This window comes from Otolemur garnettii, unplaced genomic scaffold, assembly GCF_000181295.1.
Source record: "Otolemur garnettii isolate 467f Iridium unplaced genomic scaffold, OtoGar3 scaffold00056, whole genome shotgun sequence".
NCBI classification, from domain to species: Eukaryota; Metazoa; Chordata; class Mammalia; order Primates; family Galagidae; genus Otolemur; species Otolemur garnettii.
Genome location: NW_003852451.1, coordinates 1,342,876 through 1,352,043, shown reverse-complemented (window position 1 = coordinate 1,352,043; position 9,168 = coordinate 1,342,876). Strand labels below are relative to the sequence as shown.

Genomic DNA, 9,168 nt, shown 5'->3' with positions numbered 1-9,168 from the left:
TTATTATTATGGGATGTGTGGGGTGGGAGGGGCCCATGTCATGTTCAGTGATTATTATTATGGGATGTGTGGGGTGGGAGGGGCCCATGTTGTGTTCAGTGATTATTATTATGGGATGTGTGGGGTAGGGGGTTCCCATGTGGTGTTCAGTGATTATGATGGGATGTGTGCCATAGGAGGTGCCCATGTGTGTTCAGTGATTATTATGGGATGTGTGGGGTGGGAGGGGCCCATGTTGTGTTCAGTGATTATTATGGGATGTGTGGGGTAGGGGGTTCCCATGTGGTGTTCAGTGATTATGATGGGATGTGTGCCATAGGAGGTGCCCCGTGTCCTGTTCAGTGATTATTATGAGATGTGTGGGGTAGGAGGGGGTGGTGTTCAGTGATTATTATCGGATATGTGGGAGGTAGGTGATGCCTGCCTCCTGTTCAGTGATTGTTATGGGCTGTGTAGGGTCAAGTTGTGTTCAGTAATTATTTTTTTCTTTTGGTTATGATTTTACACTTGCAGTTTTTGATGTTCATATTTTAAGAAACAGATTTAAATAGTTCACTTAGAGTAAAACATTGAAATGCTTCCCACATTAATGAAGGTTTCAACTCACTAAAACACACTGATTTTCCAAACACAAATAGAATCACTTTTCAGAAAGATTTACCTTATTTCTCTTGTTATTTAGGATAGAGATCACACAGACTGAAAGCCCCTCTGAGAGGGTGCTGTGTGGCTTTAGTTTCAAAATCCTCTTAAAACCAAGCAGCGGCCACTGGGCGTGTGTGACCTCAGCCCTCAGCCACGTTCTGAACATACTTCCTTTCCTGTCATGATTCCCTGTGACACTAAGAACACAGACGTGAGCTCCATTTTCAGATGATAAAGATGATATTTTTCCATGGCCTTTAAACTTGAGAGCCCCTCTTGCTGATATTATGAAGAAATCTCTATCTGCTCAGATTTAGAACCCTCTGGACCAGCTGTCCCCCTGTGCACCTGTTGGCCTGCAGCATCCATGGGCACCCGACTTGATGGTCATACTTCCTCTTAGCAAGGACCTGTGGCTTTGCTGATGCTGATAGCTCCACAATACCCAGGACATTTTCTGCCACCACAGTTTATTCAAAGTATTTTAGGATGCTCAGCCATTAGGCTACAGAAGGGCTGGGGCAGGAGCTACAGTAGGTAGTCAGGTGGATCCACAGGAAGAGTCCCTGGGAAGGTGAAGTCGGATGTGCAGGTGTAGGGAGAATGGTATTGCAGACTGTAGAGGCCCCTTCTGATTGCGTGGTCAGATGCTGTTTCTAAAATATTCTTCACACCATGGTGTCATCTTTCCCTTGCTCTAAGAAAAGCATAAAGAACCCTGGCAGAATCCCATTCAGAGTGGCGTGTGGGACTCAGAGGGGCTGGTAGAGGCTGGTGGAGCAGATGGCAAAGGGCTGCAGCGATGGCCATGGAGTTTGCACTCAACTGGGGGGCATGGAAAACCACAGAGTGCTGTAGGCAGAATAGAGTGGATGCAAATTGTTGCTCTGCATCAGATGTGTGCCCCAGCCTCACCTGCCACTTGGCACCTGCACTGTGCCTGGCCAGGTGTGCCCAGGCTGCAGGTAGACAGATGTGCTCATGATCAGTCTTGTTCTTAAATCCTGGAGTGTTTCAAGAAGGACATAAGAAAGAAATCAGCTACTTTCAAGTAGAAAATGTAACTTTAATTTACTCATTTAGTTCAATATGCTATTGGGTTTGCAAGACAATGATGTAGCAAAAAAAGTTTGGCTAATACTTTAAATAAACATATTGTAATGATTACATCATTTCTGAATACAAAAAGTGAAGTATAAAGGTATAGAAGTAAAAATAATGCTACAGAGGGACAAAAAGGCAAAGGGACAGAAGGTCAGAGGGACAAATGAACTGAGGGACAGAATGACAGATGAACAGAGCAATGGGGGACAGAGGGACAGAAGGAGGGAGAGATGAGTCCTCTGTCAGAGGCACAGAGGGGCAGAAAGGCAGAAAGACAAAGAGATAAGGGACAGATGGACAGAGGGATGGGGCTGAGCTACTCACCGTGTGGCCAGGGGTCAGGCTACTCCTTGGGGTGCTTTGAGTGCCCCACTGGTGGGCCCCCAACCTTAGAATTGGGGTCTCAGAGAACTGGGCTCTGGACACACCATGTGGACCTGCGCTCCCCCCTTGACCTTGGAGAGTCAATTTCTCTGGCTGACCACCACACCCATGGCCAGCACCTACCCATGTAGGTTTTAGATGTTCGCGTTCTGGTATAATAACTGAATGATAGATGTGTCACTCTGCTTCACCAGAGCAACCATGGTATGACCTCTGCGTGTCCAATAACCTCATGTTGTAAGTCCAAGATGTACACAGTCCAAGTTATTTAAGCAATCAAATCCAGTTAAATTACAAAACAAGAGGAAAGTAGCTGGCAAATGGTGGGCCACACTGGCTGCTGCCCAGTGTACCTTGGTGCCGAGCCGCTGATTAGAGCAGAAGGGGTTGCTTCCGAGGTTAGCCCAGGCAGAAAGTACTGGTGCCCTGGAAATGTGTTAAAGAACAAACTATAACTATATTTTTGTAAAAAAAAAAACCAAACCAAACAAAAACAGTGTCATTCACAAGTTAAATTTTACGTTAGTAGGGAAAAATAGTTTAAAATGTTAAAAACAAATATAAAATACTTTTCTATAGAAAATTCCCATGAAAGATGACTGTAATTGAAATAGCTGCATTTGAAAATACTTCACTGAACTACATGCACGTCTGAACGCTCAACAAGTGAACACACACTGAGACTCTGAACTCAGCAGCAGCATTGACTGTGCCAGCTTCCTCTGTGGTGGTGGAGACCTGAGACACTCGTCATGACTTTTGTAGATAATAGGTTTGCTTTTTTCTCTGTAGACATCCTCTCTGTGGTTTGGCCTGATAGTGCCAGTGTGCTGCTGGACGCCCACATGCCCAGCTGTCCTCAGACCTTCCTTTGAGGGGGACAGCTGGGTGACATGGTGGCAGAATGCCCCACCCCACACACATGCAGTGCAGGGCACCGGGCATGGCACAGGGCACACGTGTGGGCAAAGGGCCCTCCTGGGCATGGAAGGGTGCCTGTCCCAGACCTGGTGCAGCCTGCATTGTGGGGGCCACACACAGAGGACCCCAAGCCCATCCCCAACCAGCCTCAATGCTGGGAATTTGTTTACTTTGCACTGCGCTTTCAGACCCAGGACACCCATGGACCAGGAACAGAGCGCTTCCTTCCAGGGCTTGCTTTGTCCAACTGCAGGCAGTTCCTGGTTATGAATGAGACAGGTTCTCCAGGTTTCTTCTTAAGTTGAATTTGTGTGCAGGTTGGAACTGGCACTTGTATTTGTTACTTGTCATAGCCTCCGTTCGTAAGCACAAGAGGCACGCAGATCAGATGTCTGTAACTCGGGACAGCCTGTGCAGACTGCTCTGCCCAGGGAGAGGCAGAGCATCTGCTCTAACGCACCTGCTGGGAAGCGCAGTCATCCGGGCTAACGTGATTCACCACCGGCGCAGCCACGGAAGCAGCACGGTCCTGCCAGGCGGAACTGTGCATGTGACCAGGTACATGACCGGTGTGCTCCAGATGCATACACAGGAGAAAAATCCAGGTGTGTTCTTATTCTTTAACTGTGGTTATAAATCTCTGTTCTCTGCTTTGAAAAAGGAGAAATAATTTAAAAAATTAATAGAAAAAATTAAATTCCGATGATATACTCTTCAGAGAAACTTCTAGAAGCAATTGCCTGTGAAGTCTGAGCTTATAAAACTGAGTGCTGTGGAAGTGGGGCAGTGACGTCACTTTATTAGACGCTGAGGTCCATGTTCCTTTTCCCTGAGTCTTCCCTGAGACGTACCATCAAGTATCTGCCGAGCGGCTGCATGGGGTCCTTGCATGCCATCGCCTCTGGGGCCCAAGTCGAGGGTTTTATTAAAGGAGGGCCAGAGCCCTGGCCCATCTCCGTGGGTGGAGACTGGACACCTGCCGCCTCTGCCCCTTCGCCCGTTCTCTGGCTCGGCCTTCCCTGAGCCTCTGACCTTGGCTCCTGCCTTGCCCATGTGCAGGGACTGGATCGGATTCCTTCTCAGCAGGGAGGGCGAACTGGAATTGAACACAGACGTCGTTTGGGGAATATCCGTGTTCCTCTGTTTGTATTTGTTTCCGTCAGTGCGCATCCCACGTACGCACGTACACAGCCCATGTACACATCCCACGTACACAGCCCACATACGCAGCCCACATACGCATCCCACGTTCGCAGTCCACGTACGCATCCCACGTACGCAGCCCACGTACGCAGCCCACGTATGCATCTCACGTTCGCAGCCTGGCTTTTATGGACAACTCCCTTAGTTGGGATTCTTATTTCCCACACTGAAGAAGTTTTATGTCGTGATGCTGTGGCACTAAAGTGTGACAGAGGAGAAGGAGGGAAAATTAACTTTTACCTCACAGAACTGAGATTGGCTGGAATCAAAGGGTCATGACAGAAAGAGTCCATGGATGCCTGTGGACTCCAGAGTCACGTTTGCTTAGAGCTGCAGCTGCCAAGGCACAAACGCTAATGTCACTCCACAGATAGATGCCACCCCAAAGACTGATGTCAGCCTGTGGGCAGATGCCACCCCAAGAACAGATGCCACCCCAAAGACTGATGCCACCCCGAGGACAGATGTCAGCCTGAGGACAGAAGCCACCCCGAGGACAGATGTCAGCCTGAGGACAGATGCCACCCCGAGGACAGATGCCACCCCAAAGACTGATGCCACCCCGAGGACAGATGTCAGCCTGAGGACAGATGCCGCTCCAAGGATAGATGCCCGCCCAGCCTGTGGCCTTCACAGTGCCCAGCAGGGGCATCTCCATGGCCCAGCTTCCGCTGTAGGGCGGGCTTGGGGGCTTCGCTTCCAGTACCCCTTTACAGAGGGCTCTGGGGGCTAGCATCCAAGATGGTGCGGGCCTTGCTCGAGGGCAGGCATCTCTGTGGGCCCTGCCATCCTGCGTGAGCCACCTGAGGGTCCTGGCCAACAGAACAGCCGAGTCTACTGATGGCCGATGACCAACCTGTGCCCTGGGTCCCTCCCTCTCCTGCAAGGATAGCACATAAATATCGCAAGGCTGAGGGCAAGGCCGGGTGAGAACCTCCCACCCCCCACCAACATGAGGGTCACGGGTAGCACAGGCAGCCATGCGGATTCTCAGAGTGATGCTTCCTGTGGACACCAGCACAACTCAGCCTGGCCTTGTTGGTGTGTAGCTTCTCTGCCTTCAGCATTCTGGGGTATCTCATGTTTTTGGAGGGTGATGTTCTGTATGCCTGTCTCTTAGATGTACAAGTTTGGAAACAAAAATTAAAATATTTTCGTCCACATTTAATTAAATTGGATTTAAATATTTCACGCATTTCCTATTATGATCTAACCATTGACCCTGAATAGAACTGCTGTGGTTTATGCTAGTGGATTTTTCTCATATTTTCATAGAAATTTGTGGAAATTGTGTTTTCAGAACTCAGCAAACACATTAATATTTTTCTTTTGATCTAAGATGATCAGAACTGTGTTTCTTTTTAACAAAATCTCTAGCAGTAAATAAAAAAGCCAGAAAAAAGAAGAAAAATAAAACAATAGAATAATCAAATGCCAGGAGACCTTGGAACTATTTTGAGATTTCTGGAAACAAAATTATAACATGTCTGACAAAAACAACTTCTTGGAGATTTGCAGGACCAAGAGCTCTAGAAGGAGCCAGCTACATGGGGGGAGCATGGGCCCATCACCGGGCAGCCATGGTGTGGCCACAGTGTCTATGTGTGGGGCACACAGCAGACCCACGTGTAGGGACCTCGGTCACTATGGGTCAGACCCACACTCCACCTGTGGTCACTGAGTCAGACCCACATTCCACCCATGAATAAATGAGTTGTGACTGGCACCACTGCTATGATAAGGTCTCAGACCTTTGTTCTTTCCAGAGGAGACTCCAGGGTGAAGTGGGCATAGCTCACCCTGGTGGTGCTCTCTGGGGCCTTTGCCCAGGATGGGGTTGCTGTGACCAGGACTTTCTCAGATAAGCCTGTTCCCCTGAGGTTGTCCCTTACTGTTGACTGTGTGCTGAGACCCTACCTGTGTGTGGCAGCCTCCTGGGACATTCCTGCATGTCTTGCCCTGCAGTGGGACTGCTCTGTGCTTCTGGCTGGTGGTGCTGCAGGCATCTGGAGGTCACTCATCTGGGGTGTTCCTGGTAAGCCACCTCCAGTGTGCCCAGACATCACCAGTTTGGAGTCGGACTGCTCTGTGCTTCTGGCTGGTGGTGCTGCGGGCATCTGGAGGTCACTCATCTGGGGTGTTCCTGGTAAGCCACCTCCAGTGTGCCCAGGCATCACCGGTTTGGAGTGGCTGTGGCAGATGCATTGTCCCCAGGAAGAGCAGCAGTAAGGCCCTCCATCTCCCACAGGGTGAGCTCAGCCTGGCAGGGCTGGACAGGGCTGGGCCAGTCAAATACACATTCCACCCATCCACGCCCTGCGTGGTTATGGGGAGATGTCCACTCAGGCTCCAGAATTTCAGAGCCACAGTGTGAGGAGGACCAGACTGGGAACCCCGCTCCAGTGTCACCTTCCAGGTCACAGGAGCCTGGTGCTGTTGGCTCTGAAGTAAGGACTTGACCAGAGGAACACAAGGAATCTGGAGGATTCGTGCTGTCGCCACTCAGCTTGACCTGAGGCCCTTAACCCACAAACAGGTGCCTGATGTGGACATTGTTGGTCACTCTCAGTCTGGGGTTGACCCACCTCACCATCTTCAGTGAGATGGGAATGTTCTTGGGAGCAAGGTGTGGGGCATGTGAGAGTGAGGGAGTGTGGGGGTAGTGAGAAGTGAGTGTGCATGGGGGGTAGTGAGATGTGAGTGTGCATGTGGGGGTAGTGAGATGTGAGTGTGCATGTGTGGATGTGTGTGAACATGAGTGTGTGTGCATATGTGAGTGTGTGAACATGAGAGTACGTGTGATTGTGAGTGTGCATATGTGTATGTGAACATGAGTGTATGTGATTGTGAGTGTGCATACACGAGTGCATGTGTGTGAACTTGAGTGTGTGTGAACATGAATGTGATTGTGCATGCATGTGTGTGAACATGAGTGTGTGATTGTGTGTGAACATGAGTGTGTGTGATTGTGTGTGACATGAGCGTGTGATTGTGCACATGTGAGTGTGTGAAAATGTGTGTGATTGTGAATGTGCATATGTGAGTGCATGTGTGTGAACATGAGTGTGTGTGAGTGTGCATGTGTGAGTGTGTGGTTGTGTGTGAACATGAGTGCATGTGATTGTGAGTGTGTGAACATGAGTGCGTATACACGAGCACGCATATGTGAACTTGAGTGTGTGTGATTGTGAATGTGCATATGTGAGTGCATTTGTGTGGACATGAGTGTGTGACTGTGAGTGTGCATATGTGAGTGCGTGTTTGATTGTGAGCGTGTGTGTGTATGAACATGAATGTGTATGATTGTGTGCCAACATGAGTGTGTGATTGTGAGTATGCATACATGAGTGTGTGAACATGAGTGTGAGTGTGCATATGTGTGTGAACATGAGAGTGTGTGGCTGTGAGTGTGCATATATGAGTGCATATGTGAGTGTGTGTTTGAACATGAGTTCATGTTCATATGTGAGTGCATGTGAGTGTGTGTTCATATGTGAGTGCTCATGTGCATATGTAAGTGCGTGTGTGTGAACATAAGTGTGTGATTGTGAGTGTCCATATGTGAGTGCATGTGTGTAAACTTCAGTGTGAGAACATGAGTGTGTGTGTAAACATGAATTCATGTTCATATGTGAGTGCATGTATGTGCATGTTCATATGTGAGTGCTCATGTGCATATGTGAGTGCATGTGTGAACATGAGTGTGTGAGTGTACATATGTGAGTGTGTGTGTGGACTTGGGTATGTGTGAGAACATGAGTGTGTGTGTTTGAACATGGGTTCATGTTCATATGTGATTGCATGTGCATGAGTGCATATAAGTGCGTGTTCATATGTGAGTGCTCATGTGTATATGTGTGTGTGTGAACATAAGTGTGTGATTGTGAGTGTCCATATGTGAGTGCATGTGTGTGAACTTGAGTGTGTGTGAGAACATGAGTGCATGTGTGTAAACATGAATTCATGTTCATATGTGAGTGAGTGTATGTGTGTGCATGTTCATATGTGAGTGCTCATGTGCATATGTGAGTGCATGTGTGTGAACATGAGTGTGTGTGATTGTGAGTGTGCATGTTAGTATATGTGTGAACATGAGTGTGTATATGATTGTGAGTGTACATATGTGAGTGCATGTGTATGAACATGAGTGTGTGATTGTGATTGTGCATATGTGAATGTGTATGATTATAAGTGTGCATGTGTGTGTGTGTGAGGATGTGCCTATGTGAGTGTGAGTGTGTGTGTGTGTGTGTGTGACTGACTCTGTCCAGGCTCCCATGCTGGGTGCTGGTTCTGGCCACATGGTGTCCAGGTCAGATTCCCCTCACCCCCCAGACATTGTGTGCAACCCCAGTCCTATGTGTGCTTGTCTCTTGTAGAAACTCTACCCAGATGGTGTTTACCTAAACTCTTTCATGGTGTTCTAATAGGTCTGCTGTTTAGAAATGCCCTTCTTTACAGACTGAAGTAGACACAACAAGTGGTGGTGCCCTCCTGTCAGGCTCAAGCCTTGATCAGAAACAACAGGATGTTCCGGGAATGTCACTGAACACTATGACCCCCTCTGTCTGCATTGGTGGCACCTGTGGTCACAGAGCAGAGAGATGACAGCCCAGCCTCACGGGCTTCCCCCATCTGGGAAGTGACAAACTTCCCAATGAAGAATTTTGTGGCACTTGTATAGCCATCTATTTGGTGATCACAGTTATCAGTTATTGCAGAGACGCCTATGCTCAGTGGTTTCTATGTGAATACTGTAATATGTTCTAGCAATGGTTTAAAGTTTGCCTTAATTTTTCCTTTAGAATTTGATAACTTCGGCTCGGTGCCTGTGGCTCAAGTGGCTAAGGCGCCAGCCACGTACACCTAAGGTGGCGGGTTCGAATCCCCAGCCCGGGCCCGCCAAACAAC

At 48.5% G+C, this 9,168-nt stretch overlaps 1 protein-coding gene across 1 annotated transcript in view; it reads left to right on the top strand.

The window, feature by feature from the left end:
• Positions 1-9,168, top strand: part of SMOC2 (SPARC related modular calcium binding 2) — a 113,402-nt gene that overhangs the window by 1,754 nt on the left and 102,480 nt on the right. The gene's annotated exons all lie outside the window — the stretch shown is intronic.